Here is an 8,970-nt window from a genome sequence, read left to right as displayed (position 1 = left end):
TCGGCGGTTTGGTTTATTAAATAAAAGAGTTGTCGCGGGTCTAATCGATGAATAATCGAAGCTAATAATCGATTATCGCGATTATCGACTATTCCATTAATCGATTCAAATTTAATCGATTACTGGAACGATTAATCGATTAGTCAGAATAATCGATTATTTTACGACATCTCTAGGCTGGAGCTCCGTACCTCAGTATCGAGGATGCTACTGCTGCCAGAAGACGCCTACTGCTGCTTTTAGGACCACCCACGTTCGGCATGATCCTTGCAAACGCACTGACCATTTTAGATGCCTTTTCGCAGGAATAGTCTACATGGGTGTTGAAATTCAACCGGTCGTCGATCATCACTCCTAGATGCCTCAAAGCCCGCACGGACGGTATGTTATGCCCTCCTATGGTAAGCTGGATCCGCTGGATCTCGCGGCAGTTGCTAACCAGCATCACTTCTGTTTTGTGGTGAGCAAGCTGCAGTTTGACTCCATTCATCCAGTTTTCAACTGCGTCGGTCGTCTCCGCCACCAGCATTTCTACCTCTTCCAGCGACTCTCCGGTTATCGTTAGAACGACATCATCCGCGAATCCGAAAATCTTCACGCCTTTGGGCAACTTCAGTTTTAGAACTCCGTTATACATAATGTTCCACAGCGTCGGGCCTAGAATGGAACCTTGCGGAACACCTGCGGTAACCCTAATTGACTTCTGCCCCGAATTCGTTTCGTAAACCAGGATCCGGTTCTGGAAGTAACTTTCAATGATTCTACGCAAGTAGTCCGAGACCCGAATACCGTGCAGCACTGCGGCGATGGCCTACCAGCTGGCACTGTTAAAAGCGTTTTTGACGTCAATCGTTACTACAGCGCAGAATCTACTGCCGTGCCTCTTGTTCTTGGCCGCTCTCTCTGAAACATCAATGACCGTCCTGATTGCATCCACCGTCGATCTGCATTTTCGGAATACAAAATGCTTTTCCGATAAGCCGGTCTCGCATTCCGTGAGCTGCGTCAGCCTATTAGGGATAATCCTTTCCAAAAAGCTTTCCCAGAATATCCTGCAGACATATGGGCCTATACGATGGTGGATTCCCCGGAGGTTTCCCTGGTTTCGGCAGCAGCACTAGTTTCTGGATCTTCCACCTATCCGGAAAGTTACCATCTGCTAGGCATTTCTGCAGCACCATCCTAAACAAATCTGGAAACGCCAGTATCGCAGTTTTTAGAGCCACGTTTGGAATTCCATCCGGACCCGGAGCTTTCTTCATCTTCAGACCTTTCGCCACTGATGACAGCTCGTCGTTGGAGACTTGCATACCTGCAATGGTTACTCCGTCTTCATCTACGTACGGTGTAGGTGGCCACATCGTAGAATCATGCTGCGGGAAGAGACCGGGAACGATGATCTACAGCTTGTCCGGGCACATTTCCGCTGGCGTCGCTGGACCCCTGATCATCGCTGTTACGACCCGATAAGCGTTGCCCCAAGAATCGGCGTCAGCTTCCCGGCACAACTCCTTGAAGCAGTTGGATTGGCTGACTTTTATCCCCCGTTTGAAAGCCGATCTAGCTCCACGGAAGATTATCTTACGCTCCTCTCTGACTGTTTCAGACCTTGCTTTCTGGAAGCGTCTTCTGGCTCTGAGACACGCAGCACGAAAACTAGCAAGAGTTTCGTTCCACCAGTAATTTAGCCGCCGTCTTTTCCTTGACATCGTCGCATCGCATGCCCTCGCAAGAGTTTCTGGCAGCTCGTCTGCATCGAGATTTGTAGCGCCGCTGTCTGCTCGAAGTGCATCGATGAAAAAAAATCCTTGTCGAAGTCCTTCGCCCGCTATTCCTAATCTCTCGCCGTGCCGTCGGCATTCGTGTTCCAACACAATACCGGATCGCCTGATGATCACTATGTGTATAGTCCTCACTAACTCTCCAGTTCATGTTCCTCACCAGCGACGGACTGCAGAACGTGACGTCGATGATGGACTCCCTGCCATCTCTGCGAAATGTACTAACGGTACCTTCGTTGCACAGCCTGACGTCCAGCTTTGCCAATGACTCCAGCAAACTGTAACCTCTGGGGTTAGTCAGCCTGCTTCCCCACTCCACTGCCCAAGCGTTGAAGTCGCCTCCTATGATTACCGGTTTTCGGCCGATCAGCTTCTCCGTGAGTGAGTTCAGCATCCGGTTATACTGCTCCAAAGTCCATCTTGGGGTGCGTAGCAGCTACACACGAAGATCCCGTTGATTTTGGAGCTAACGAAGCCTTCGCCTGCGCTGTCTACCACTTCTCGACTACGGAACTTGCCCTTCACTTGGATACCTCCAATCCCCGATCAATCCGCCACCCAGTTGCCGTTGTCAGGAGGGATCCGATACGGTTCAGCAATAATTGCCACGTCACACATTGCTTCTGTTGTCGACTGCCACAACAGTTGCTGTGCGGTGTCGCAATGATTGAGATTCAACTGGATGATCTCCATTAATCCCGGCCCGCCATCGCCTTCTTGTATGCAGGGCATTGGAAGCCACCCGTCGTATGGTCGTTTCCGTCCTCCGGTTTGCAGAGCAGGCATCTTGGTTGCTTCGTGCAGTCCCTAGCAACGTGTCCTTCTTCACCACATTTCCTACATAGACCGGATCTATCCGGGCCTTTGCAGTTTCGCGCCTGGTGGCTAAACGCCATGCATTTAAAGCATCGCTCCATCTGCTTGATGACTCGTGGGGCAAATCTTAACGGGCAAACCGACCATCCTACTTTAACCTTGCCCGCCTCCACCATTTGGTTGGCAGCCTCTGCTGGTAGTCGTATCGCTGCTACTTGTGTGCCACCGTACGCTCTCCTCAGTCGAACCGTCATTTGCACTTCCCCCAGCTTGCATTGTGAGACCAGTGCATCCCTCAGTTCGTCTTCCGTCGTGATCTCGTCCAGGTCTCTGCACTCGACCACTGCTTCCTGCGTTAGAGCTCTTACGTTACCGTCACTGCCCAATGAATTGGCAATGAGCTCCCGGAAGGCCGAGCTCTTGATCGTGGGATCCTTCTTCAGCTCGAACAGCAACTCCCCTTCTGGGTACGCCTAGTTCTCACCACTTTCTCACCCAAGTCTTTTAGCTCCGGGTCCTCTCTCACTTTCTTCAGGATCGCTGCGTACGACGTTTTATCGCTCGCTTCTACGATCAGGGCATCACCTTTAACTCTCTCCCGAGGAGAACGACGTTTTTCTTGTTTCTTCTGTTCCTTCCTCTTTTCCACATTCTCCTTCTGCTGCTTCCTCTTCTCCCGCTGGTTTTCCACGGTCTGCCACTCACCATCCTTGACACGTTCCTTCAGAACGCTGGCAAAGTCTTGCACGTTCCGACGCCTTCTCGTGCCTTCCGGCTCCCCAGGCGAATCCCTTCCTCGTTTTTCCGTGCGAGTGGTTCGGGGACTTTTGGGTGCCTGCTGTGTCTCACCTGCTGTATGCTCCGCCGCATCTTTCAGCACCTTTTCAGCTGGTTCGGCTTTCTTTTTCAGCGCGATCTGTTCGTGTTCGGCTGCTTTTACTGCGGACTTAATGCTTGTCACTAGCAGCTTGCTCTTCGTGTGAACATTGTGCTTGTCCTTCACGAAGTCATAAAGCTCGTTGACTCGCTTCCGCACCTCCATCAGGTTGGACCTCCTGAATTGTAGCTCCTCCTGAGTAGCACTACTTTCCGATTTTTGGGTGGACACCCTATTCCCGGATCCTAGCTCCTGTTGGCCTGCCTGGTACTCAGCAGTCTTGGCCATACTTCTGGTACTCGCTACTGCTGCCTGCAACATCACTGGAGATCGCTACAGCTTCCTAGTCTTTGCGAAAATATTCGCCCCACCTACTCCTTCGTTATTTGTACAATTTGTTTTCATGTTAAAAGGGTCCGCCCTCCGGGCCGTTATCTCTACCTGTTGTAGATAGTCGCCTCTTATGATCCCATGGGTGCCTTTGTAAACAGTGAGGTCCATGCAAGGGTTGACTCCGGTGCCTTATAACACCGTGTTCAGAGCCGGATCGGTGTAAATCAGGAATGGTGCATCTGAACCTACTACCCACCGGTATAGGTGACAGGTTTTGAGCGTTACCGGAGGCCTGCCAGGTTGTTTATCGGGACGGAGGCAGACGAACCATTAGCCTGCTTGCCATTTCAAGAAGATGTCACTCTTTTTTACTCAGGAAACAGAATAGCTCGACTGTCAGCCCATATACGCCTAGTCCTATCCATAAACCGAGAATCGTCCAATGTCGTTTGCCGTGACCAGTATACCATAATCAGGATCTTACTGGTATGAATCCTGATGTGCCGGTTGGCACTCCTCTTGGGCTTGTGTGCTTTGAGCGGCGCACGGTCGCTGTGATAGGGCCTGCTTGCAGACACATGCAGCTTTTGTAGAGGATCAACAGAGCCCACTGTCAAACCCCACCACATCCTAGACAGGCCCCCTAACTCGCAGTGGCCATCAGGAGGGTCGTCAAGCCCTTGGACAACATCCCTGCTGCCCTGTGTGTGTGTGTGTGTATGTGTGTGTGTGTGTGTGTGTGTGTGTGTGTGTGTGTGTGTGTGTGTGTGTGTGTGTGTGTGTGTGTGTGTGTGTGTGTGTGTGTGTGTGTGTGTGTGTGTGTGTGTGTGTGTGTGTGTGTGTGTGTGTGTGTGTGTGTGTGTGTGTGTGTGTGTGTGTGTGTGTGTGTGTGTGTGTGTGTGTGTGTACAAACTAACCCCCACTGTCTGGCAGTGATGTTATGGAAGAAAGCTGTCTGTTAAAACAGTCAGATTCAATCCGGGAGTTAGAAAGTGCTAGCTCTACTGCAGCTCCAGTGACCCATTTCAGGGTGCCTGGTATTTCATGTCCACTCCGAGGTCACTATCACTAACAGTAAGCCCCGCCTGGTTATGCTACCGTTTATCAAATGGATAAGGGTACCATAATCAAACTTCCGGATTCAAAATGTATATAGGGTAACTGTACCAGTTTTGGCCATGTTCCTAATTTGGCCAGTTTTTCGCATAATTTCGAAAATAAAGCAATTTCCTAGAGTTTTATTAGCTGTAACATGATATACATTCCTTGCGCTTCTTCGCTGTGAAAAATGATCGATAGTTTTTGGAAAATATGCTTTTTTCAGGGTTGGCCAAATTAGGCACTAAGGTGGCCAAAACCGGTACACTTCCCCTAATATATTTTGAATTCAGCGCGCATTTAGTTTAATTCATTATACACATATTTTTAACTAGTTGTTGTATCTTACCATTTCTATGTTTCTCACTTTTATTTAATGGTGATCTTCCTCGTTACACCCTGTCCACTTGTCCTATTAGCAATTACTATGAACCAAGTTAACGATAAAATTATCGAAAAGAGTGTAAATAAGTTAAAAAGGTTGGGATAAATAAAATAATACGATCTCACAATTTATCCAAAATATAAAGCAGTGAATATAATGAAAGTGTATCCTCGAAATCGTCATCGAAGCTCTGCAAGACATCACAATTGTCGCACGATTTGAAAAAAGAAAAAACACCAGAGCTTCGTCGCAATAGAAAAACATTGGATTCACAATGTTACGAAACATAAATTGATACAAATAATTTAATATAAGGTTTTCCCTCTTTGATTAAATCAGGCTATAAATTGATGAACTGAAATTTATTTGTAAGATGGCATAAAAATAATCCAACCCTCTATCCGTAGAAACTTTAACGGTTGAATAATCGTGTACGATTCTCATGAACGTTCTCATTTACCTTTCCACCGTTGATTTATTTTTCAAGTATAACGATAAATATTGATATTATAGCAAATTAGTGGTGTTTGGAATAACAGGAGCAAAACAACAGTTTTGTTTTATTAGACTGAATAATCGAGTGATGCAAATATTTTTTTCTGGAATTTTTATGCGTCGTAAATCTACAATGCAAGAATCTCGACGAGCTGATGATAGAAATTGCTATGCCAATAACTGAAGGTTTGACCTGTTACATTAATATTAAAATTTTTGAGTTTTTGTAAATAGTTGTTATATTTAGTGAGCACCAATCATCAAAGGAAGAGCATACAAATGTATACCAGTTGAGCTCCACCTGTGTTTTAATGTAACTATTCATTATTCCCATCCTTCAATTTGGCGAATGTCTTAGACTGCCATGAATACATATAGGTATTTTCTCCTACATACAATAGTTTGACACCCACAAAATACACAAATGTTTGATGTTGTAAAGGTTATGCGAAATAGCTTAGAAGAAGTAGGCTATTTCGTTAGATCGTCTTCCTCTATGACAGTGATTCCCAGCATCTCAATCGTCTCCCTCCCAAAAGATCTCCCCACAAAACAAAAACAAGCTTCCATCCTTAGCTAGCACTTGTACGAAAGCTAAGAAAAAATAACATCCTTGGCTGGCAATCTGACTAAAATTCACACCGATTCCAAAACCTTTCCTCACGACACGATCAAAGCAAAAAACCCAGATTAATCCACCTAGCGGTGATGATGCCTTTCTCGTGCGGTAAAAAAATAGTATTTCGGGCATTACTTCTAAGCCCATCGTCCGATCGGGCCAATTTTCAATAGGAAATAATTAGACAAGATTCTGCGTCTAATGCAACCTGTTGCGAGGAAATCGGTTCAGGGTAAGTGCATTAAAAGTGAGCTAGATTTTTTTACGCGCTTTTTTCTGAGAAAAAGTATTTTGGCCATAACTACCAAGCCCATTGTCCGATCCGTCCAATTTTCAATAGGAAACAATGGGGCAGTATACTGCGTCGAATGCAGCCTGTTGTGAGGGAATCCGTTCAGGGTAAGTGCATTAAAAATGAGCTAGACTTTTTTACGCGCTTTTTTATGAGAAAAAGTATTTTGGCCATAACTTCCAAGCCCATAGTCCGATCGGGCAAATTTTCAATAGGAAACAATGGGTCAGTATATTGCGTTGAATGCAACCTGTTGCGAGTAAATCTGTTGAGCGTAAGTGTAAAAAAGCGAGCTAACCTTTGTGCTTTTTTGGTGCACACACACACACACACACACACACACACACACACACACACACACAGACATCACCTCAATTCGTCGAGCTGAGTCGATTGGTATATAACACTATGGGTCTCCGAGCCTTCTATAAAAAGTTTGTTTTTGAGTGAACATATAGCCTTTACGTATACTTAGTATACGAGAAAGGCAAAAGAGAGTCGGGCGGCAGATTGCAATAAAATTCTGCCCTGATCCAAACGCACGCAGTGACTCTGAGTCCCAATACCCCAGATCGGTAGATACATTTCAAAGCTTTAGCCCAATATACTGCGAGACAAACACTGAGACTGAGAATCACTACTCTAGGATGCAATTTAAAGTTTCCTCACAAGTATCCATACATTATTGGAAACCGAGGAACAGAAGCACACATATAATTTAATTTAGAAAACAAGAAAAATCCAACACGAAGAATCAGCTCCATTCGAATAATTTGAAAGGTTCTTGAGCACGTAATCGCCACGTCCGCCTTATAAGTTTCATAGCATCAGGAAGCTATAGGCAAGTAGGATCAGACCCCAGAATCAGATGTACACAAAAGAATCCAAAAATCCAGAAAAAATGGGCCTGAAATTAAAGAAAAATATGACAGCAGAGAAACAAAACCATCTAACCTGGTCAAGGCCTCCTTCGGTCTTTCCAATCGGATCCATGTTGTAAATTTTGTACAAAATTTGAAAATGAACAAAAATGCCAAAAAATGCATTTTGATTATGCAGAAATGGTCAATATAAGCCATATTTTAAATAACGATCATAGTTCGTTAGATAATCATGCAAAATCAATTTCTGTATCCGGTAGCTGTCCACCGGGTGCGCACAGTGAGATTTTTCATGTGATTAAATAGCCATTCGTAGCACCTGTTTTGTGAAAGTTAATTCAATCCAATTGTTCCTTCTTATTGAGGTATCGGAAAGCCACAGAAATGAGCAGAATCAAAAATTAAAGATGTCATCGAAAAAGGTGGGAGTTAAATTCAGAAAAATGGACCCCTCGTTAGTTATAGAAGTAATCCCTTTTATGGACCCCTTGATTTTTGTCAATTCTTGACTCATCAAAACTGTCATAGCTCTAACATTTCTCAACCGATGCACAATGGGATATAATTGCTAAAAAATAAATTCAACATCTCGGTACAGGTTCTGGCGGAATGCATTGAAATTTTGACACTTAGCTAAGTCGTGCCGTGGGCAAAAATAACTCCACTCGATTCCCTAGAAAGTTCTAGATCAGACTAGTAATATGTGGGGTAAAATCAGCAAGATCTCAATTCCCAACATCGTGCAGTAAATGGTGCTCACAAAACACGATTTTTGGCAAAGGAGGTCGCAGCAAGCTTTGCCCGTAGAAGGTTGCAGAATAATCCTGTTGTCAAGTTTTTCATCCAATTTTCTGCTCATTTTTCGGCCGATTATCGGTTACAGTGAATTACAGTGTCTGCCACATAAGCAAAGTGCCGCAAACCATCTTTTCTGGACTCAGTGCAAGAAATCAATAGCGACGGCAACGCGTCATTTGAAGAAATGTTTCTCGATTTCAATTGAATTGGATGACAGGGCTTCACTATGGTGGTTGCTTTGAAGCTGCCAATTATCATCAAAAATTAAGCCTTTCTGGCAGCCTTTCAGATCATAAATGGACAATTGGCATCGGTGAGCAAGTTCCAATTCTTTTCTTTTACTTGATTGTTGATACCGTGACGTGCTTGCATTCCATTCAATTAAGGTAATGCGCTGTGTTAATATCCGAACTAGAGCAATTCTTTGGCTCCAATTCCAATCATAGTACAAACTATTAGTTCTAATTCCGTTTATTCGCGTTCCTTGTTCTGATAACATCAAGCTGACTGATCAGCAGCATTGTCACGGAAAAGAAAAGATTTCCGATCGAAGCTTTTCACCTTAAAATTAATGTAGTTATGATTAGAGCCTCTA

Source organism: Armigeres subalbatus, chromosome 2 (assembly GCF_024139115.2).
Source record: "Armigeres subalbatus isolate Guangzhou_Male chromosome 2, GZ_Asu_2, whole genome shotgun sequence".
Classification (NCBI taxonomy): Eukaryota; Metazoa; Arthropoda; class Insecta; order Diptera; family Culicidae; genus Armigeres; species Armigeres subalbatus.
This window is presented reverse-complemented; position numbering follows the sequence as displayed.